General features: G+C 34.5%; 1 pseudogene across 1 annotated transcript in view; it reads left to right on the top strand.

The window, feature by feature from the left end:
* The window catches only part of LOC309621941 (myotilin pseudogene), a 286629-nt pseudogene that overhangs the window by 200427 nt on the left and 61186 nt on the right, over positions 1 to 25016 (top strand). The window contains exons 4-5 of the transcript XR_014249930.1: positions 15493 to 15587; positions 22949 to 23054. The product of XR_014249930.1 is annotated as a myotilin pseudogene (transcript). The remainder of the gene's footprint in view (positions 1 to 15492; positions 15588 to 22948; positions 23055 to 25016) is intronic.

The raw sequence follows: 25016 nt of genomic DNA, 5'->3' as shown, positions 1-25016 counted from the left end.
ATGTCAGGAGAACCAGAGGGCTATAGAAAACTGAGATTCTTCTTGAAGGACTCATGCACAAACTCACTCACTCCAAGTCCCAGCTCAGAGGCAACAGCTTGAAAAGTGCCTGGGTCATACGAGAAGGAGATTCATTGACTCATTTTAGGTTGTGTGCTAGAGGCACAGGGAGCTGGTGGTACTTTCTCTGGGGACAGAAGTGCTGGTAGGCCCTATTTTGTTTTTACTCTCTTTCTACCAATTATGTCACTCTCCAGCAACCTAACGCCACGCACCCCACCTCTATGTTCCCTTAAGGAACAGCAGCTCACAACCAGCCTGCCCCAGCCAACCCCTCCAAAGTGGCTCGCACACCACGCAGCAGCCATTCTGCCCAGTACCCCTCCAAAGTGGCTCCTGCCACGTCCCAACCAGCAAGTAACCAGGGAGCACCAGCGCCCTTCCAAAGCACATCCCACTTCAGGGGGGCAAGAAATGTACCCCTAGCAGTTGTAGCCAGACCTCTCAGTCAGCCAGGCTGGGAGGCAGCCCCACCCACCAGCACACACACAGCAGTCATGGCCAGGCACTGCAGCCAGCTCGCCTGAGGGCCAGTCCAACACAGCAGCACATCTGCAGCAATCAAGGTCAAACCACAATAGCAGGGTGTACACAGCCCACAGAGGAGATACCCCTGGAGCACCTGGTGCTGGTGACCAGGAGGTATTGTGCCACTGAGCCCCACGAAACACCTTCTACTTAAGGCCCTTTTTTCAAGACTGGGAGACATAGCTGATTTACCTAATGCAGAGAAACAAAAAAGAGAGTCATGCAAAATTAGGAGACAAAGGAATACTTTACAGATGAAAGAACAAGACAAAAGCTCAGAAAAAGAACTGAACAAAATGAACTGAAACAACAACAAAAAGAACTGAACAGCAACATAAAGAGTTCAAAGTAATAGTCATAAAAATGCTTACTGAACTTGGGAAAAGAATAGATGAACTTAGAACGTCAACAAGAGATAGAAAATATTTTAAAAAATCAAAACTGAAGAATACAATAACTAAAATGAAAAATACACTAGAGGGAATCAACAGCAGATCAAAGCATGCAGAACAGAGCAGTGATCTGGAAAACAGTGTCGTGGAAATCACCCAATTGGAATAGCAAAAAGAAAAAGAATAAGAAAAAAATTAGGATATTTAAGAGACCTCTGGGACAACGTCAAGTGTACTAACACTTGCATTATAGAGGTCCTGGAAGAAGAGAGAGAGAGAAAGGGCCAGAAAACCTATCTGAAGAAATAACGGCTGAAAACTTTCCTAATCTGATGAAGGAAACTGACATCCAAGTCCAAGTAACACAGAGTCCCAAACAAGATGAACCGAAAGAGACCCACACTAAAGTACATTATGATTAAAATGTCAAAAGTTAATGACAAGAAGTGAATCTTAAAAGCAGTAAGAGAAACAGTTATGTACAAAGGAACCCCCATAAGACTATCAGCTTATTTTTCAACAGAAACCTTATTGTCCCAAAAGGACTGGCAGAATATAATCAAACTACTGAAAGAGAAGAACTTACAACCAAGAATACTCTACCTAGCAAGGTTATCATTCAGAATTGAAGGAGAGAGAAAGAGTTTCCCAGACAGGCAAAAGCTAGAGGAGTTCATCACTGCAAACTAGCCTTACAAGAAATGTTAAAGGGGTTTAATGATGAAGGGATCAATCCAACAAGAGATGTAACACACTTGTAAATATCTGTGCAGCCAACATAGGAGCACCTAAATACATAACAGAAATAAAGGGAGATCTTGACAGTAAATACAATAATAGTAAGAGAATTTAACACTCCTTACATCAGTGGATGGGTCATCCAGACAGAAAATCAATAAGAAAACACTGGCCTTAAATGACACATTATATTAGATGACCTTAAGAGATATATACAGAGCACTCAAACAGCCAAAGAGCAGAATACACATTCTTCTTCTCAAGTGCACATGGAACATTCTCCAGGATAGATCACATGTTGAGACACAAAACAAGTCTCAACAAATTTAAAATGATAGAAATTATATCAAGCATTTAAAAATACTGTCTTAAATTTTTTTATTGAAATACAGTTGATTACATATTATGTAAGTTTCAGGTGTACAGCACAGCAATTTATATATACATATATATATATATATATATATATATATATATATATATATATATATGGAGAATAATATAATAAGAATCATTTTCAGATTATTTTCCCTTATACATTATTACAAAATATTCACTATGTTTCCTTATTCTATAGAGTAGATCCTTGTGGGTTATCTACTTTATACATAGTAGTGTGTATATGTTAATCCCAGCCTCCTAATTTATCCCTCCCACTATCAGCTTTCCCCTTTGATAACCATAAATTTGTTTTCTGTATCTGTGATTTTATTTCTGTTTTGGAGATACAGTCATTTGTGTCTTTTCTTTTTAAATTCTACATATAAGTGATGTCATATGATATTGCTGCAAATAGCATTATTTCATTCTGTTTTTATGGTCGAGTACTATTCCATTGTACATATATACCTCATCTTCTTTATCCATTCATCTGTTGATGGACATTTAGGTTGCTTCCATGTCTTGGCTGTTGTAAATACTGCAATGAACATCAGGGTGCATGCATCTTTTCAAATTGTGGTTTTCTCAGGATATATGCCCAGGAGTGGGATTGGTGAATCATATGGTAGCTCTATTTTTAGTTTTTTAAGGAACCTCCATACTGTTCTCCATAGTGGCTGTATCAATTTACATTCGCACCAACAGTGGAGGATGATTCCCTTTCCTCCCTTTCCCTCTCCAGTGTTTATTATTTGCAGACTTTTTGTTGATGGCCATTCTGACCAGTGTGAGGTGATACCTCATTGCAGTTTTGATTTGCATTTCTCTAATGATTAGCAATGTTAAGCATCTTTCCATATGCTTTTTGGCAATCTGTATGTCTTCTTTGGAGAAATGTCTATTTAGATCTTCGGTCCATTTTTTGATTGGGCTTTTTTTTTTTTTTGATATTGAGCTGTATGAGCTGTTTGAATATTTTAGAAATTGACCCCTTGTCAGTTGCATTGTTTCCAAATATTTTCTCCTACTCTGTAGGTTGTCTTTTTGTTTTGTTATGGTTCCCTTTGCTGTGCAAAAGCTTTTAAGTTTAATTAGGTCACATTTGTTTGTTTGTGGTTTTTTTCCCTTACGCTAGGAGATGGATCCAAAAAGATATTTCTGCAATTTATGTCAAAGAATGTCTTGCCTATGTTTTCCTCTTGGAGTTTTAGAGTATCTGGTCTTACATTTAGGTCTTTAACCCATTTTGAGTTTGTTTTTATGCATGGTGTTAGAGAATGTTCTAATCTCATTCTTTTACATGTATCTGTCCAGTTTTCCCAGCACCACTTATTGAAGAGACTATCTTTTTTCCATTTTATAGTCTTGCCTCCTTTGTCACAGATAACTTGCCATATGTGTGTGGGTTTATTTCTAGTCTTTCTATCCTGTTTCATTGATCTGTATTTCTGTTTTGGTGCCAGTACCATACTGTTTTGATGACTGTACCTTTGCAGTATAGTCTGAAGTCAGGGAGCCTGATTCCTCCAGCTCCATTTTTCTTACTCAGGATTGCTTTGGCTAGTTGGGGTCTTTTGTGTTTCCATACAAATTAAAAAATTTTTTTTCTTCTGTGAAAAATGCCATTGGTAGATTGGTAGGGATTGTACTGAGTCTGTAGATTGCCTTGGATAGTATAGTCATTTTGACAATATTGATTCTTCCGATCCAAGAACATAGTGTATTTTTCCATCTGTTTGTGTCTTCTATGATTTTTTTCATCAGCATCTTATAGTTTTTGGAGTACATGTTTTTTGCCTCTTTAGATAGGTTTATTCCTAGGTATTTTATGCTTTTTGTTGTGATGGTAAATGGGATTGTTTCCTTAATTTCTCTTTCTGATCCTAGTTATTAGTGTGTACAAATACAAGAGATTTCTGTGTGTTAATTTTGCATCCTGCAACTTTACTGAATTCATTAATGAGCTCTAGTAATTTTCCAGTAGCATCTTTAGGATCTTCTATGTACAGTATCATGTCATCTGCAAACAATGACAGTTTTACTTCTTCTTTTCCAATTTGGATTTCTTTTTCTTTTTTTCTCTGATTGCCATGGACAGGACTTCCAAAACTATGTTGAATAAAAGTGGCAAGAGTGGACATCCTTGTCTTGTTCCTGATCTTAGAGGAAATGCTTTCTGCTTTTCACCATTGAGAATGATGTTAGCTGTGGGTTTGTTATATATGGCCTTTATTATGTTGAGATTGGTTCCTTCTGGGCCCACTTTCTGCAGAGTTTTTATCATGAATGGGTGTTGAATTTTGTCAAAAGCTTTTTCTGCATCTATTGAGATGATCATATGGTTTTTATTCTTCAGTGTGTTTATGTGGTGTGTCACACTGATTGATTTGCAGATATTGAAAAATCCTTTCATCCCTGGGATAAATCCCACTTGATCATGGTGTTTAATCCTTTTAATGTATTGTTGGATTTGGTTTGCTAGTATTTTGTTGAGGATTTTTGCATCTATGTTCATCAGTGATATTGGCCTGTAATTTTCTTTTTTTCATATCTTTGTCTGCTTTCGGTGTCAGGGTGACGGTGGCCCAATAGAATGAGTTCAGAAGTATTCCTTCCTCTGCAATTTTTTGGAATAGTTTCAGAAAGATGGGTACTAACTTTTTTTTAAGAGTTAATAGAATTTAATAGAATTTACCTGTGAAGCCATCTGGTCTTGGACTTTTGTTTGTTGAGAGTTTTTTAAATCACAGATTCAATTTTAGTACTTGTAATTGGTCAGTTCTTATTTTCTATTTCTTCCTGGTTCAGTCTTGGGAGATTTTCTAAGAATTTATCCATTTCTTCTATGTTGTTCATTTTACTGGCATATAGGTGCTTTTAGTAGTCTCTTATGATCCTTTGTATTTCTGTGGTGTTGTTTGTAATTTCTCCTTTTTCATTTCTGATTTTATTGATTTGGGCCCTCTCCCTTTTTTTTTCTTGATGAGTCTGGTGAAAGGTTTATCAATTTTGTTTATCTTTTCAAAGAATTAGCTATTAGTTTCATTGATCTTTTCTACTGATTTCTTTGTCTCTATTTCATTTATTTCTACTCTGATCTTTATGATTTCTCTTCTTCTACTAACTTTGGGTTTTGTTTGTCCTTCTGTCTCTAGTTGCTTTATGTGTAAGGTTAAGTTGTTTGAGATTTTTCTAGTTTCTTGAGGTAAGCTTGTATTTCTATAAACTTCCCTCTTAGAATTGCTTTTGCCAGATTCCATAGGTTGTGGATTGTTTTGTTCTCATTTTGATTTGTCTCTAGATATTTTTATATTTCCTCTCTGATTTCTTCAGTGATCCATTGGTTGTTTAGTTGAACATTGTTTAGCCTCCATGTGTTTGTGTTTTTTGCAGTTTTTTTTCTTGTTGTTGATTTCATTGCATGGTGGTCAGAAAAGATGCTTGATATGATTTCAATTTTCTTAAATTTACCAAGATTTCCTTTTTGGCCCAGCATGTGATCTATTCTGGAGGATATTACATGTAGACTTGAAAAGAATGTGTATTCTGCTTTCAGATGGAATACTCTATAAATATCAATTAAGTCCATCTGGTCTAATGTTTCATTTAAGACCTTTGTTTCCTTATTGATTTTCTGTCTGGATAATCTGTCCATTGATGTAAGTTGAGTGTTAAACTCCTCCACTATTATTGTTTTACAGTCAATTTTTCCTTTTATGTCTGTTAACATTTACCTTATATATTGAGGTGCTCCTGTGTTGGGTACTTATATATTTTAAATTGTTATATCTTCTTCTTGGATTGATCCCTTGATCATTATGTAGTGTCCTTCTTTGTCTTTTGTAACAGTCTTTATTTTAAAGTCTATTTTGTCTGATATGAGTATTGCTACTCCAGCTTTCTTTTGATTTCCATTTGCATGGAATACCTTTTTCCATCCCCTCACTTTCAGTCTGTGTGTGTTTCTAGAATTGAAGTGGCTCTCTTGTAGACAACATATATAAGGATCTTTTTTTTTTTTTCAAATCCGTATACCCAGTCTATGTCTTTCAGTTGGAGCATTTAATCCGTTTACATTTAAGGTTTTATATGATATGTATGATCCTATTGCCATTTTGTTAATTGTTTTGGATTTGTTTTTGTACGTGTTTTATCTCCTTTTTTCTTTTGTTCTATTCTTTTGTGTTTTGATGACTATCTTTACTGTTATGTCTGGTTTCCTTTTTCTTTTTTGTGTGTTTATTTATTATAGACTTTTGGTTTACGGTTACCGTGAAGTTTTAGTATAGCAGTCTATATGTATACATGATTATTTTAAGTTGCTGGTCTCTTAATTTCAAATGCATTTCAAATATACTGCACCTGTATTCTCCTCTCACAATTGCTGGTTTTGATGTCATATTTGTGTGTGGATGATTTCCTATCTTTACTGTATGTATATTTGCCTTGGCTGGTGAGCTTTCCCATTCATAATTTTCTTGTTTCTAATGTGGCCTTTTCTTTCCCACCTAGAGAAGTTCCTTTAGCATTTGTTGTAAAGCTGGTTTGGTGGTGCTGAAATCTCTCAGTTTTTGCTTGTCTGTAAAACTTTTGATTTCTCCGTCAAATCTGAACAAGGGCCTTGATGGGTAGAGTGTTCTTGATTGTAGGTTTTTCCCTTTCATCACTTTAAATATATTGTGCCACTCCCTTCTGGCCTGCAGAGTTTCTGCTGAAAAATCAGCTGATAACCCTATGGGGATAACCTTGTATATTATTTGTTGCTTTTTCCTTGTTGCTTTTAATATTTTCTCTTTGTTTTTAATTTTTGTCAATTTGATTTATATGTGTCTTGCCATTTTCCTCCTTTGGTTTATCCTGTGTGGGACTCTCTTTGCTTCCTTAACTTGAGTGATTGTTTCCTTTCCCATGTTAGGGAAGTTTTCAGCTATTATCTTTTCAAATATTTTCCCAGACCCTTTCTCTCTCTCTTCTCCTTCTGGGACATTTATAATTCAAATGTTGGTGCATTTAATGTTGTCCCAGACGTCTCTTAAACTATCCTCATTTCTTTTTTTTTTTTTTGGCCATACCACACAGTCTACAGCATCTTAGTTCCTCAACTAGGAATCAAACCCATGCCCCCTGCAGTGGAAGCATGGACCACTAGGGAATCCCTTGTCCCTATTTCTTTCCGTTCTTTTTTCTTTATTCTGTTCCGTGATGGTGATTTCCACCATTCTGTCTTCCAGCTCACTTATCCGTTCTTCTGCCTTATTTATTCTGTTATTGATTCCTTCAAGTGTTTTTTTCACTTCAGTTATTTTATTGTTCAACTCTGTTTGATTGTTCTTTATATTTTCTATCTCTTTGCTAAGAACTTCTTTTAACTACTTGATCTGTGCATCCATTATTTTTCCAAGTTCTTGGATCATCATTACAGTCATTACTTGGAGCTTTTTCTCTGGTAGATTGTCTATCTCTACTGCACTTAGTTGCTCTTCAGGGGTTTTATCTTGTTCCTTTGTCTGGAACATATTCCTTTGCCGTATCATTTTGTTTAAATTTCTTTTTGTATTTTTATGTATGTAGTAGCTTAGTTACATTACTCAACCTTGGAGAAGTGGCCTTCTGTAGGTGATGTCCCATGTGTCCCAGCAGTACACTCTCTTCTCATCACTCAAGAGCCAGGGACGGCTGCTCCCAGGCTAGGTTCTGACCTGTGTTTGCTGACTCAGTTCTGCAGGCTGCAAGACTAGTTTCCTTCCTTCTGGTGTCTACCCCCTGGTAGGTGAGTCTCATCTAGGGGCTTGTGCAGACGTCCTGTTGGGAGGGGTTGGTGTCTGCCCACTGGTGGGCAGGGTGGTGTCAAGGGGCATGTCTGGAGGTGGCTGTGGGTTCAGGCAGCCTGTCTTCTGATGGGTGGGTCTGTGTTCCTGCCTTTTTCATTGTTTGGCCTAAGGCATTCCAGCACTGGAACTTACAGGCTGTTGAGTGGGGCCAGGTTTTGGTTCCAAGGAGCCAAAATGTCTGTCTCCAGCCAGAGTTCATGTAGATTTCCCTATGTCTGCCACCAGCTTTTATGACCCAAGAGAGAGCCACAGCTGCCCCTGTCTCCCCAGGAGACCCTCCAAGACCAGCAGGTACATCCAACCCAGGCTCCTATGGAGTCACTACTTTTGCCCTGGGTCTTGGTGCACACAAGACCTTATGTGTGCCCTCCAAGAGTGGAGTTTCTATTTCCCCAGTCCTGTGGAGCTCCTGCACTCAAGCCCCACTGGCCTTCAAAGCCAGATGCTCTGGGGGCTTCTCTCTGATGCCGGATCTGTAGGCTTGGGAGCCCAGTGTGGGGCTCAGAGCTTTCACTCCTGTTGGAAAATTTCTCCAATGTAATTAATCTGCAGTTTGTGGGTCACTCACCTGGGGGGGCATGGGATTTGATTATATCACTAGTGTGCCCCTCCTTCCATCGCATGATTCCTTCTTTATGTCTTTAGATGTAGAGTATCTTTTTGTGTGTGTGTGTGTAGATTTCAGTTCTTTTTATCAATGGTTGTTCAGCAGTTGTGATTTTGGTGTGCTCATGGGAGGAGGTGAGCTCAAGGTCCTTTTACTCCACCATCTTGTCTAGGTTCTCAGGCATTTTTTCTGATCACAACAGTATGAAACTAGAAGTCAATTACAGGAAGAAAGGTGGGAGTATCACAAACAGCTGGGGACTAAGCAACATGCAACTGAAAAACCGATGGTTTAATGAAGAAATCAAAGAGGAAATCAGAAAATAACTCAAGAAATGAAAACAGAAACACAGTGTTCAAAAATTATGGAACACAGCAAATGCAGTTCTAAGAGGGAAGTTTATAATGTTACAGGCCTACCTCATGAAACAAGAAAACTCTCAGATAAACAACTAACCTTACAACTAAAGAAACTGGAAAAAGAAGAAAAAATAAAGCACAAAGTTAGTTGAGGAAGGAAATAATAAAAATCAGAGTAGAAATAAGTGAAATTGAGACAAAAAAACAATAGAAAAAATCAATGAAACTAAGAGCTGGTTTTTTTGAAAAGATTAAAAAAATCAATAAACTTTAATCCAGACTCATAAAGATAAAAGGAGAGAGGGCCCAAATCAAAATAATCAGAAATGAAAGAGAAGAATTTACAACTGAGACCACAGAAACATAAAGGATCATAAGAGTTTACAATGAACAATTATAATCCAACAAATTGGAAAACCTAGAAGAAACGGATAAATTCTTAGTGACATATAATTTTCCAAATCTGAATTAGGAATAAATAGAAAATCTAAACAACAGTTATCAGTAATGAAATTGAATCAGTAATAAAAAGCTCCCAACAAACAGAAGTCTAGGACCCGAAGGCTTCAGGAGTGAATTCTACCAAACATTTAAAGAAGAGTTAATACCTATCCTTCTCAAACTATTCTAAAAAATTGAAGAGAAAAGAATGCTTTCAAACTCTTTCTATGAAGCCAGTATTACCAAATCCAGGTAAAGACACTATGAAAAAAGAAAATTACTGGCCAATATCCCAGATAAACATAGGTGAAAAAAATACTCAACACAATATTAGCAAACTGAATTCAGTAATACATTCAAAAGATCATACACCATTATCAGGTGGGATTTATACCAGGTATGCAAGAATGGTTAATATCCACAAATCAGTCAACATGATAAAAATCATATGATCATTTCATTAGATGCAGAAAAAGCATTTTACAAGATTTAACACCCATTTATGATATAGATATTCAATAAAATGGGTAGAGAGGGAATGTACTTCAACATAATAAAGGCCATGTATGACAAGTCCACCGCTTACACCCTACTCAATGATAAAAACCTGAAAGCTTCCCCCCTAAGATCAGAAACAAGGTAAGGATGCTTACTGTCACCACTTTTTTTCAACGTATTATTGGAAGCCCTAGGTAGACCAATTAGGCAAGAAAAAGAAATAAAATCATCCAATTTGAAAAGGAAGAAAAATTGTCACTATTTGCGGGTGACATGATATTATATAGAGAAAACCCTAAAGACATCACCAAGAAACTGTTAGAACTAATCAACAAATTCAGTAAAATTGCAGGATGCAAAATCAACATACAGAAATCTATTTCATTTCTATAAACTAATAATGATCTATCAGAAGGTGAAATTAAAAAAACAGTTACATTGACAATTGCATCAAAAAGAGTAAAATACCTAGGAATAAATTTAACCAAGGAAGTTGAAAGACCTGTTCTCTAAAAACTGTAAGACATTGATGAAATAAACTGAAGATGACACAAATAAATGGAAAGATACACTATGCTCATAGATTAGAAGAATTCATATTGTTAAAATGCCCATACTACCCAAAGGAATCTGGAGATGCAATGCAATTCCTATCAAAATGCCAATGGCATTTTTCACAAAACTGGAACAAATAATCCTAAAATTTGTATGGAATCACAAAGACCCTGAATAGCCAAAACAATCTTAAGAAAGAACAAAGCTGGAGATATCACACTCACTGATTTCAAACTATACTACAAAGCTATACTAACCAAAACTGTATATAGTACTGGCACAAGCACAGACACATAGATCAATGGAACAGAATAGAGAGCCCAGAAGTGAACCCACATTTATATGAGCAATTAATCTAGGAGAAAGGAGGTAAGAACATAGAATAGGGAAAAGACAACCTATTCAATAAATAGTTGGGGAAACTGGACATCTACAGTCAGTAGAATGAAACTGAACCACTTTCTTATACCATATACAAAAATAAACCCCAAATAGATTAAAGACTTAATTGTAAGACCTGAAACCATAAAAGTCCTAGAAGAAAACATAGGCAGTATGCTCTTTAACATAGGTCTCAGCAATATTTTTTTGGTCTGTCTCCTTGGACAAGGGTGACTAAAGCAAAATGAACAAATGGACTACATCAAACTAAACTTGGACAACACCAGTAATGAAAAATTGTTGAATTCTCATCATACTATCCACCCCATCCCATTCTTTCCATTGATTTTCATGTGTCTGCAGGTTCTTCTCTTATCATTTACTATTCATTTGCTTTCTGTAACTTTTCTGAATCTATCAATAAGTGTATTTAAATTTTTATTTATTGTAGTTGACATACAATATTATATTAGTTTCAGGTGTACAACAGAATGATTTGAATTGATGTGCATTATCAATAAGTATAGTAACCATCTGTCACCATACAAAGTTATTGCAATATTATTGACTGTATTTCCTATGCTATATAGTACATCCCCATGAATTAATTTATTTTATAACAGGAAGTTTGTGTCTCTTAATTCCCTTCACCTATATTTTTATCTTTAGTTCAACACATCATCTTTTTGATACCTACTATTTATCGTTGCTGTATAAATTTGGCAGAAAATTTTAAATCTATTTTAAACCCATTTTGTATCAGTAATTTATAAGTAAAGAGAAACTAGAAAATAATGTAGTATTTATTGTATTTTTTTCATAAGTTACACATATTACTGGAAAATTTCAGATACTTTATTAGAAACCAGTTTTATAACCTGGTTTTTATAGATAGAATTAACAGATTACTGAACTTGGATGAGGAAAATACTACATCTTTATTTTCCCTAAACTTTAATTGAACTTTAGTATTTCATTTAATTATAAATGTAGACAACAAACCATGGTGATGTTAGTAATACATATGTCTTTCATATCACATGATTGTGGCAGATACTTTGAAATATCATTTATGATCACCATATATTCACAATTATTCACCTAACTGCAATCTTCCTTTCTTCAGATTTCCAATGAATCTGGGCAACTATTGGGCAACTCTGCATCTAGATCATCTTCCAGAGTTTCAGGTTCTCACATTAAAGATCCAGACTTCTAAGTTTCTTTCCTCTATTCTGTATCTTCCTGTTTGTTAATTGATGTGTAGAAAGCGATAAGTCCTTGTCTTTGCATATTAATTTTTTTAAGCCTGGGTAATTCAAATGAGAACTACTCTTACCCTTTTTTTTAGGTCAATCAACATTTAATTCATTTATGTGTATTTATTTTTAGCTTTATTGAGGTATGATTAACAAAAATCATTGTATATATTTAATGTATACAAGGTGATATTTTGAATACATATACATTGTGAAATGATGCCCCCAATCAAGCTAATTTACCTATCACCACACATGCTTACTTTTTTGCATGTGTGTGGTGAGAACTATAGTGAATAAAATGTATTATATACTTGAAATTTTCTAGATGAGTAGATCTTGAGAAAATTATAAGTTTTCTTTAATGTAACTTAAAATATTTAGTAATACACTGTGCCATGATATGAATTATTTACCATGCTGAAAGTTCTAAGGCTTCTTTCTTTCTTTTATTTTTTTTGTCCTTAGCTCCCTTTTTAGTTCACCATCTATGTTATGAAATAATATAGTAATATGCAAGCAATGTCTTTGTATTATAATTTTGTGAAAATGCTACACATTTAAAAGGTAACTTTGCAATAGAATCTCCAAAAGATATCAGAAATTAAAATTATAATAAGGCCTAAAATACATATTTCTCCACCGAACTCCTCCATTCTAACAATATAATTCCATTTATATTGAGGCTTCTGTGACTTTTGTCAGTGTCACATAATTTTGGAAAGAACAATATATCTAAAGGATAGTCATCTGATCTAAATATCACCTAGTTGTATGCTTAAGAACCTCAGTTTTAAGGAAGCAAGAATAGTGAAAAATGCATTGGAATGATAAAACTATTTTGGAAAGTAATACTATTTAAAATGGATTAAAAAAATAATAAAATGGATTGATGATTTGAATGAGTTAATAATTTCAAAGTCCTGGTGCAATGTGGCTGATACAATAAATTGCAAAAGATGAAGGAATGTGATATTGTGATAAATAATATTGGGAATTTTAAAAGACATAGGGGAATAATAAGATTTCCCCAAGTTTGAACTTTAGGAGTATATAGGTTTTATTGGGAATGGTTAAAATATATTGAACTATTATTCTGATATAAGGGCCTGCTGTTTACTTTAAGACAGCTGTTTAAGAGTAAGAAGCATAAGGTTGACATCTAATAACCATTCATCAAGTTCTAATGTGACTATCATTAAAACACTTAATTTTGGTATATGTAGGTTAATGATTCAATTAGTTTCAATTACCAAAGCCTGTCAGACAACCAATCAAACACGTGGGAAGGACATTCTTATTTTAGACCTAACAATTTTACCTAGGAGTCAGAGAAAAGAAGAATTTTAGTTTGTTCTGATCCTAAGTAAGCAAAATGATACAATACATATATAAATACTGAAGAGGGTATATCTTCCTATCATTATTTGTCATATTTGATAATGCACTAGTAGATTACATACCATAATGTAAGACTCATGCTTTCAAAATATTGACAAGAGACAAAAGACCATTAGTATAATGGAAATAAGAGTTGGACAGGGAAACCAGAAGAATGCAGTTCTGGTCCCAACCCCGTTTTACTGTGTGACGAGGACAAGTGCCTTTAGGGCCAGTCTGCTTACCTCTCTGGACTTTGGTTTATTCAAAGAGAAAAAGAGAAAGAGAGACAGAGGGAAAGAGAGGGGGTGAGAGAGAGAATGTGTGTGTGTGTGTGTGTGTGTGTGTGTGTGTGTGTGTGTGTGTGTGTGTGTGTGTTATATAATAAATGTGGTCTTGTTCTTTTTGGATCAAAGTCCTCTTAAATAATCTGATAAAAATCTATAGGCCATCTACCTAGATAAATGCACTTATGTAGACACACAGTTTTGATTGTAATTTTAGCAGTTCAAGGATGCCCAGAAGATAATTGCCATGGATACCAATTTTTTAAAAAAAATCGCTGAGCTAAATTGTAACATTCTTTTCAACTAGAGGTTTATAGTTCTTCTTTGTCAAGTTCTGATATAAATTTATTAATGATAACTCACAGACTACGCCAGTCAGGTATCCAGGAGTGGCTAGAGTCTATTCCAGGAACAGCAGTCTTTAATTTCTGAATTTATCTATAATCATAATCCCATCATAGAGGTAATAATGCTCAGATTCTTCTCTTAGGTCCCAAGAATAATGACAGCACTGGAAAGAATAAGTCAACTAGTAAACAATTGAAAGTTTGTAGATTGGCTTCTGTTAATGAAAATATCAGCCTTAAAAGTACTTGGTAGAGTCTATCTATACCTGTTGAGAATTACTGAAAGCTCAATGCATTTCTTCTTATATTCGGTTTTTAAAAGAGATCAGTTTATCATGACTATATTAAGTGTACACAAGAAGTTAAACAATTAGAATTCAATAAAATCATCTTTAAACCCCTGTGATATATTAGATGTTTTGAACATGATAGTGGTTAGAATGATGCAGAATATTTCCCTAATATTTCCCTAGCCAAGAATAGTACATAAATTGTATTAGTATTGAGTGTTGCAGTATAAAGGTGAATAATAAATTCAAAGAAAAGTGTTTTCCTGTTTAAAAAAAAGGAGAATATATGTTTATACAATCAAAACCTATTAATATTAGACAGTGATGAACTGTTCTTCCACACTGTCTCATCCCTTGGTCATAATCTTACAACAAATTAATAAGCAGAAACCTCAGTTAGACTAAGTTGAGAGACCAGAAGGGGGATCTTTCATGCCCTGTGAGGATAGCAGAGCCCACCAGGAAGAAGACTCCTCTTCTTTCCTGGCAACCTCTCAGCCAATGAAAAGCCGTGGACTCTTTGTTTACTATAGCCCTTCCAACTTCCTTTTTCCCTCTATAAAAGAGTTCTCCTTCTCTTGCTGTGCCTTGACTTGCACATGGCTCACCATGGTTGCTGGCCCTGAATTGCAATTCTTTACTAATCTCAAAAAAATTCATTTTTGTTGGAGAAATATCTGGCAGTCTGTTTTAGGTCAACAGTCTTCGTCAGCTAACACTTCTCCCACCCATTCTTTGATGAAGAATATTAATTTTCTCAATCTAATCTAAATAGTTATAAAATATCTTCAAATCTTCCCTTTACCAGCGAATTGTTGGACTCCTCTCTAGAATTTCTAGAACCCTATTTATGTTTTGTTTGGCGGACTTAACTGAGGACTTAAACGGGGAGACAGCCTCTCAGATAGCTCTGAGGGACTGTTCTGAAAAGGTAAGGGAGGAGCCAGGATATGTAGGAGTTTTTGCAAAAACCCCTAGGTAGTCAGAACATCAAAAGATTACTGTTAAAGAAAACCAGACATCTCCAGTTAATGAATTTAGTGCTTTTCTGTGTATGGGAAGATGCAAGGGTCTGGGCTTATTGAAATTATTCCTTTGATATGCACCTTAACTATCTAGGGCCAATATTCTGTTTTTGTCTATCCTGAATCCCCTTAGCGTGCGCTGTTGTTGGTGGATGCAGTGGCTAATGGCTTGATGGCCGCACATTCTTTGTTTACTGATATGGTAGGCAACATTCTTGATCTGCAAAGGTAAGATAAGAAGTATCTAATTATTGTCTCCACTCAAATATTCAGATGGTCAGTTTTATGGTTACTGGGCATAAAACATCTAAGTAACATTGTTGTTTTTCTTTAATTTTCTTTATATGGAGTTTATATTGCTATTTTTCAAAGCAGAAACTGTTTCTTAGCATCCTAAATTGAACCTGGATTATATCTTTTTATTTCAAAGAATGATATCCGTTTTGTTGATAGAAATAAAAAAAGATTAATGACCCATTCTTCTTTGGCAGTAGCTGCAGTTTACATTAATATAGAGAACTTCAATCAGTCTAGAATTGACAGTCTTTGGTCAAAAAAATATGAGACCTTTATAAGAGTATGGATCAATCACTTAAAATATATTTGTTGACAATGTAGCAAAATTCAATTCTTTTAAGAATTACCTGATGGATAACTCATTTTTACATCAAGTATTAGGTGGAGACATGGTATTCTTGGATTTCTTTAAAAATAGTGAAAGAGCAAAATGCCTTCTTTCCAAATCTTTCACTAATCCTTGACTTGTAAGGTCTTGTTTGAATATAAATTGAGTATAAATTTTTATAGCAGGGTATTTTTATTCTATTTTACATTAGTATGTACTGGGACTTAGAAAGGTAAAATCAGATTTGTAAGGTCAAAGTTGGCATTCAAACCTAAATGTGTCTGGTTCCAAATACTGTCCTTAACCATTACCCTGCCCTGCAGTTCTTCTTCTTTCAGAGGACTGAGATGTGTGAATCTAGGCTGGGTGTAAGCATGGTTCAAGAGAGTGATTTGAGGAAAAGATATCCATTTCATCACTGTATCCCCTTCCAGATTCAGATTACTGACTTTTTATAGCTCCAGAAAAGCTTCTTTGCTCAGTCTAAGAGGTGACTTTTTATTTTTTAACTTTTAAGGCACCACATTTCCCTGTCATAAATTCTCTGCTAGAACACAGAAAAAGTATGAACACTGTCGGTTCTTTCCATGACACTTACATAACTCTGAACCAAAATCTGATAAAGAAAGCATGCAAAAGAAAAATATTGATCTATCTTATTTATTACTTCATATTCTTCAAAAATAATCACATCCAATTCAGCAGAAATTTTGAAAGACTAAACTACTTTAGTGGAATAGAAAGTAGCTTAGTCTTTCTAAGACTAAGAATGGGCCAATATAAAGAAATCTCTTATAAATTTCATCTCATCTGTATAGATGTTTCAAAAACTATTTCCAAAATTTAAAAAAATCAAAATGGAATAAAAACTTACAGTAAACTAAAAATTAAAAAATAACTATTATATGAAAATTAATATTATATAAAATAACAATAAAGATATTACTTATTTTGCAAATTAAAAGGCATCCCCATTAAACTCCACAATACAAAAGGAGTCCCTTATATAAACAATAAAATAATAAATGATCCAGAAATACTGACAGAAGTTTAGCCAAAATGTTAGTAGTACACAAGAGAAATTTCAGTCAGATTCATATTAATAACATTTTTAAAAAGGGTCAATTATTCTATAAATGGAGCAGCAGTGATTTTCTAAAATGATAAGATTTTCCTCAATTTATGCAAAATATATTTTAAATGGATTTAATATTAAAACAGAAAGAATCATAAAGTAATTAGAATACCCCTGAATGATTCTTATATTTGACTGGGGAAATGATCTCTAAGCATAAAAGTAAGGAAGCAAGCAGTAGAGACTGAATAAAAAAATTCAAGTTTTCTGTACATCAAAAGATATCATAAGCAAAATTACAATGCCAAGTGGCAGCCTTGCCTCCAGCTGCCCAAGAGCTCCCATTGATTTGGGTATTCTGGCTAATAAGCCAGGCCTGAGAGCCATCCACAAAGCAACAAAGGCAGGGTGAAGGGGCCAAACTATTTCTGAGACAGTTGCTTAATAACACAGTTGCTCTCAAAATATAAGAGTCATCATACCCATAGCAAGTGAATACCTTCTGTTACCCAACAGCCAAAATTCTTGGAAGAAAAAAAGCCATTGGCCAGATGTCTATCCTGCTAATTAGAGAATCAGATCAATTAACAGCTACAATTCCCTAATCCATCTTTCAAATCCCCATTGAAATGGCTGTGCCTGGAACTGCAATTTAGAAAACAAAATTTATTTCTTTACTAAATATGCCGAATTCTACTCTCTAATTTCAATAATAAAACTTGGGTCCAAAATATGTTAAGAATTCCCAAAATGGCATGTTTGAAAAGCATTGGAAGTTGTTGACTAGAAGGTGGGAACAAATGTCAAATCTGCTGCAAGTCAAGTGCAAAAACAAAGTGAGATAGACATCCAAACTTACTTAGTCAAAATTTAAATACATTAAATGTGGCTTAGGATAGATGAAGACCTAAAATGTTATCTTGGAAGTAAAAATTATAAAACTTGCCCTTTTTTGAGGGGGGTGGTGTGCAGTGGGGAAGGAAAGGGATATGGAATGAGGACTGAGATTCCACTTTTAGTCATTCAATCTAAATGACCATAAATGATTAGATGATATAAAATTTCTTTATTTCTTTACTATGTATATTTATTAAAAGGAAGCTCCAGATTTTAATGAATTGTTTCAGCATTACTAATTTAATGCTGTTACACACTAGACAAGTTTTAATATCTCAAGGTTTCTCTGTTGTTCTCGGAATTTAATTTCTCTGCAGTTTTGAATTTGACTTTGCATTTGATTTGTATAATAATTAGCGTGTGCTAGAGCAGTGATTGATTAGGACTGTAGGGGAGCAAAATTTGCCCCCCCACATGTATCTCTTTCCCATAAGGATTAATTTAGGCTGATTATTTTTAAGAAACAGAAGAGTCAGAAAGTCTTTCTTTTTACTTCCCCCTTGAGTGCCTAAAGAGTTTAGATAAAGGGCCAGTTTCCAGAATAGAGATATTACCAGAGATATTTGCAAAGAGTATGGATTAAGGGTGGTGTGGCCTAGAGATCAGAGTTCATGCTGTGTCCCACTGTCTCAGCTTGGGACCAAACATTTGCTTTTCCATCAACTACATGTGAATTGCCTTCTTCTCCTCTGAAGTTCCAAACCACTACCCCCAACATCCTCTTATTATCTTTAGCTGAAAGTGGTATTTAATGTGAAGGTTTTCATTTTGGTTAGTTACTCAGTTGTCCTGTGTCTTTCCAACATATACATGTTATTAAACTTTTGTTTGCTTTTTTCCTGTTAATCTGTGTCAGTTTAATTCTTAGACCAGCCAGAAGAACCTAGAAGGGTAGAGGAAAATTTCTTCCTCCCTGACAGAATCTCCCACAAATTCAAATATAATCAATAAATCTGCCCTAAGCACTATAATGCCAAAAGGTAGAGGGTTTCCATCTAACAAAAACATGTAATAATCATTGAGCTACCTACCATGTTTATTCTAACTCCAAGAATTAATCTAACTCAAATTACCTCCAAATACTGCTTTTTATTTCAGCATATGTAGAATAATTGTAGCAATTTAACAATAGTCCAATTTGAAGATATATTTGAATTTTAAAAAGGAGGCAACATCTGGAAGAGTCAAAAATAAGGCAAAACTTTACAAATTAGAATGTCTGCAACTGGAGGACTTACTCCATTAGTCAATATTTTTAGCTGTTTAAAACTGCTATTGTAGGCTAATATCAGACAGATTCTGGAAAGTAAAACATTACATATGCTTTTACGTACAGGAAATTTGGTCAATATGTCCAGAGTAGTTTTAAATTTCTAAAGAAAGGAGATATTTTTCATCCATAAATCCAACGTGGAAACAAATCAATCATAAGAATTTCAAGTTAATATCTATAATAACATAATTTTATGCTTCATATTTTTTGCACTTTGTTTTGGATTACACATTGTGTTTGTATACTTATATAATGGTTCTTTGAAAGTTTTACATTATAGAATTTATTTGCATTACTCACAAAATATAATTTTAAAAAGCAGATGAAAAATGGAAATGACATACTGGGATAAATTTGCAACATGCTTGACAGATAAATATCTGCACTATTAAAAATATTTATAGGATCTGAAATAAGCACAATTTGAATACCTGAATTGGGAGACAGGCCAAGATCACAGATGGAATTTAAAAAATAAGTATCAATATTAACGGCAAAAGAGACTTTTGAAAAATTATTTTATTTTACTAGACAACAAAGAAATTTAAATGAGAACTATAAGATACCAGTTTTTATCCATCATGTTTGAAAATATTCAAACTCAGTAATTAAACCAGTATCTATAAAAGTGCTATAAAATTGGCATTTCCATACATTGTTGATAAGAGTGTGAAAAGGCATAACTTTTATTGAGGAAAATTCAGGTACGTGAATCAAAAACTGTAAAGTTTTTATCTGTTCATCCAATTATATACCCCTAATAATTTTCCTAAGAAATAAAAATAGATATATGATACATTTTTGAAAAGTAAGTTTATTAAAGATGTCCTTTTAATAAAAGGAAACTTTGGAAATACAGCTGGGGATTGAATAAGAGTACTTCTGTCACTTTACAGTAAATAGAGTTAAGCTTATAAATGTATTTTTTAGAGAGTTGATGTTGATATTCCAATTTTAACTTAAAATTACAACTGCAGAGTGCTTCATTGTAGAAGTAACATATTTTATTCATCAGTTCTCTATTGAGGGTAAATTTTGTTGCTTTTGTAGGGAAGCAAAATTTACCACCCCAAAATAGATCTCTTTGACATGTCAATGAAAAATTAATCATTTGTCAATCCAAGAAAGAAATGGAAAATTTTATCTGAGCCAACTTGAGGATTATAACCCAAGGGACAGTCTTCCACAAAGCTTTGAGGACCATTCTGCTAGTTAGAAGTCAAAGAACAGTTATATAAATTTTTGAGACAAAGGATTATATGTCAAATCACAGGTTATTGACAGTTTACACAATCTAGATCTATACCTACAAAGGTGTAGTGGGTCATGGGTAATTGTGGCCACTTACAAGATTAAGAAGGAAGGTTATCTCCTAAGGAATTATGATCTTTGATGAGATTAAGAAAGAATGTTATCTCCTAAGGAGGTCTGGTTAATGAAGATGCACAATACACACTAAAGGGAAGGGAGGAGGCCCAAAAGGGCAAAGAAAAATTTTACGTTAAAATTTTTCTCCTCTTGCCATAAAATATGAATTTTATTTCATCAAACATGAAGATTATTTCAAGCTAAAAACAATCAAGGTCCGAAAGTCTCAGGAAGAGCCTTTGGCATTCTCGCTAATTGCCTAAAAGAATTAGATAAAGGGCCTGTTTGGAGCATAGAGATATCACCAGAGATATCAGCAAAGAATATGGGTCAGGTGTGGTGGGAGTGGAAGCTCAGCAGGGCCTAGAGATCAGAAATATGTGACTCCCTATTGATGATAAATTACCCAAGATCAAAAGAACTGCTGTTGAATGTTTCCCAGTGTTGAATGTAGGTGAACTGGTCTTCAAAATTACTTGAAAGCCCAAAACTTGATAGAGCATCAGCTGTAAACACTTGGTAAGTGTTGACAAATACATACAGTCATGTAACCACCGCTATTTAAGATACAGAAACTTTCAGTCATCCCCAAAAGTTCCTTCACTGGCCTTTACAATCAATCCTTCCTACGCTATGGCCCTAAACTGCTAAAGATCTGGTTTCTGTAACCACAGATTGTTTCTACCTATTCTAAAACTTTATATAATAGAAGCCTGCTAGATTCTTAATCAAAAGAAATCATAAAATGTGCAGCAGGCCATTGTCTCAAAGACTTGAGAGTTGCATGGTGGAAAATGAAATGTACAGGACAAAGATTCTGTTAGTTTAGGCATTGTTAAAGAATGAACAGTAAATGTGTGTGCAGCCTTTATAGGCAGTGACTTGCCAGGCATATCGAGCCACAACATGCCCAAAACTGTTGGGCATAAAATATTTTTTAACATTTTAGTTACATAAATGATTGTTTTTGCCTATTTGCTAAAAGATGAAAAATATCCATTTTCTGGATTGTGCTTCTTCATGAAGTTCACCTCCCATTGCACTCATAAAAATAGTACATTTGCATCAGGCATGATCTAATTAGCTGATTAATTTCAACAAAGATTTAGAAAATAGTATACTGTAAAAAGACATAAACTAGGGTCTAAATTTATTTATATGTTTGAGATGAATCCTTTGTTACATATAAGGTTTGCAAGTATTTTCTCCAGGTTTGTAGCTTGTTTTTTCATCTCTTAATTGGGTCTTCTGCAGAAAAAAAAATGCTTTGATGAAGTCCAATTTATTGATTTTTTTTCTTTTACGGATCACTCCTTTGATGACTGTCTAGGAACTCTTCACCAAGCCCTAGATGCAGGAGATTTTCTCCTGTGTTATCTTCCAGAATTTTTATAGTTTTATGGTACACATTTGAATCTATAATGCATGTTGAGGTACTTTTTGTTTTTTGGCTAATTACTCCAGCACCATTTGTTGGAAAATGCTTTTCTTTTTTTCATTAAATTGCACATGTATCTTTGTCAAAAATCAGCTGACCACACTTACGTGGGGCTATTTCTGGATTCTCTATTCTGTTCCCCCAATCTACCTGTCTATCCCTCTGCCATTACCATGGTCTTGATTATTGTGGCTTTATAAGTCATCAGATCAGGTAGAATAATCTTGCTAATTATTCTTGTTTTTCAAAATTGTGTTGCTATTCTACTTCCCTTATATTTCCATATGAATTTTAGAATGATCTTGGCAATATCCACAAAAAAATTCGATGGAATTTTGATAGAAATTGCATTAGAACTCCATAAATTTGAGAACTGACTTTTACTATGTTGAATCTTTCAATCCATTTAAATGGTGTTTCTCTCCATTTATGTAGATCTTATTTCATTAGTGTTTCATCATTATCAATATGCAGTCCTATACATGTTTCGTTAAATTTACACAAAAGTATTTCATATTTTTTGAATTATTGTAAAATGGTATATATATTTTTTTATTAAATCGTGGATGCCATGAGTTGCCTCAGCCTGGGAGGGGAGAAGCAGTGCCAACATGGCGAGGAGTGCCCAACACCTCTCAGCTCACACAGCAGCACCACAACCGGCTCCACCTGGCCGCCCCGAGAGGTCTCCTCCAGCTAGTGAGAGCAGGTGCAGACCCTTGCTACGCATGCGCACTGGAGCACCTCCTGATCATTTGCGGGAGCTGTGGGAGGGCCCTCCAGTTCTGACGCTGGCATGATCTAATTAGCTGATTAATTTCAACAAAGATTTAGAAAATAGTATACTGTAAAAAGATATAAACTAGGGTCTAAATTTATTTATATGTTTCTGACGCTGGCGCTCACTATGAAGTCTCTGGCGAGCCCCTTCCTGGGACCTTCGGTGTGCTGGCACTGCCTTCTACGTTCACGTTGCTTTCATCCGCTTCTCACTCGTACCCTTGCGCCCAGCGATGACGGTATTGTGTTTTTTATTTCATTTATTAAGTATTCATTTATAGGATCTAGAAATTCAACAGATTTTGTATGTTGATCTCGTATACTACAGCTTTGCTGAATAACTTATTAGTTCTAGCAGTTTGCTTATAGATTCTTTGGAATTTTCTACATAGATCACATCATCTGCAAATAGAGGACGGGGTTTATTTCATCTTCTCTCATGTTTGCATGTTATTTCCTTTTCTTGGCTTATTTGCTGGTTAGAACTTCCACAACTAACTCAAAGATCAGTGGTGATTGTGGGCACCCTTGCCTTGTTCCTAATCGTTGGTGGAAAATTTTAAGTCTTTTTTAAGTGTGGTATGTGCTATAAGTTTGTTTGTTTTGGTAGATATTTGTTATCAATGTGCGGAAGTCCCTCTATATCCTTATTTCTCTGAGTTTTGTCATGAATGGGTGTTGATTTTTTCCAAATGCTTTGTCTGCATCACTTGATATTGTCATGTTATTTTTCTCCTTTTGCTTGTTGATAAAATGGATTCCATTAATTAATTTTACAGTTTCGGACTAGCTTGTATACCTGAAATAAAAACCACTTGGTCATGATATACTTTAAAAATGTATTTCTGAATTATATTTACTAATATTTTGAGAGTTTTTACATCTTGATTAATGAGAGATATGGTCTGTACTTTTCTTTTTATGTTGCCTTTTTCTGGTTTTGATAAATAAAATTGGATTCATAAAATGAATAGGAAAGTGTTTCCTCTTGTTTTTGAAAAGATTGTGTAGAATTGATGTTAATTCTTTAAATGTTTGGTGGAATTTGTGAGTGAAATCATATGGGCCTGGAGGTTTCTTTCTTGAGAGTTTTTAAAGAAAAATTTCAATTTCCTGAATAGTTACAATGCTCATCAAATTATCTATTTTAAATTGGGTGCATTGTGGGAGTTTGTACTTTTCCAGAAATTGGTCCATTACATCTAAGTTGTCAAATGTGAGTATTTGTTTGTAAATTACCTTATACTTTTGTTGTGTGTAAAGTCTGTAGTGGTATCCTCTGTTCCATTGATTTTCTTTATTGCCTTTTCCTTTTCCTTTTCATTGCTTTCTGCTCTTACTGTTATTGTTACCTTCTTTCTGCTTGCTTTGTATTTTTAATTTGCTCTTCTTTTTCTAGTATATTGAGTGTCTTAGATTTTTGAGATTTTCTTGTTTCCTAAAAAAACATTTCATGCTATACATTTCTGTCTCAGAATTATTATATCTCTCCATGAAATATTTTTATGTTATATTTTCATTTTCATTGAGTGCCATGTATTTAAAAAAAATTTTTTCTGTAGACTTTATCTTTGGCCCTTTCATTATGTAGGTGTGCTGTTTAGTTTCCAAGCAATTGGAGATTTTCCTGTTATCCATTATTTCCTCAAATATTTTTCAGGCCCAATATCTTTTTCCTACTCTTCTGAAACTCCAGTAACATGAATGATAGACCTTTTGTTATATTCCTACACGTCCCTGAGTCTCTGTTCACCTTTTTTTTTTTTTCCCAGTCTGTTTTCTCTGTTGTTCAGGTTGGAAAATTTTTATTGTTTCATCTCAAGTTCACTGATTTTTTTCATCTTTCTTCTCCATTCTGCTGCTTAGCCCATTCAACTAGTTTTAAAATTTTGGTCACTGTAATTTTCACTATAAAGTTTCTACTTGAATCTTGTTTCTACTATTTTTTGCTGAGACTTTCTATTTTTTATTTGTTTCAAGGATATTTGTAATTGCTGTTGAAGCATTTTCATGAAGGCTGTTTTTAAATCCTTGTCAGACAATTCTCATATTGGTGTCATCTTCTTGTTGCCAGCTGTTGATTGTCTTTCCTCACTGAAGTTGGGATCTCCCTTATTCTTGGCGATTTTCTGTCAAAACTTCTATATTTGGGGCATTGTGCATGAAACTGTAGCTATTATTTAAATCTTGTGTTTTAGCAG

Source organism: Balaenoptera borealis, assembly GCF_965194805.1.
Source record: "Balaenoptera borealis genome assembly, chromosome: 2".
NCBI lineage: Eukaryota > Metazoa > Chordata > Mammalia > Artiodactyla > Balaenopteridae > Balaenoptera > Balaenoptera borealis.
The sequence above is the reverse complement of the archived record's forward strand: the minus strand, read 5'-3'. Positions and strand labels throughout refer to the sequence as shown.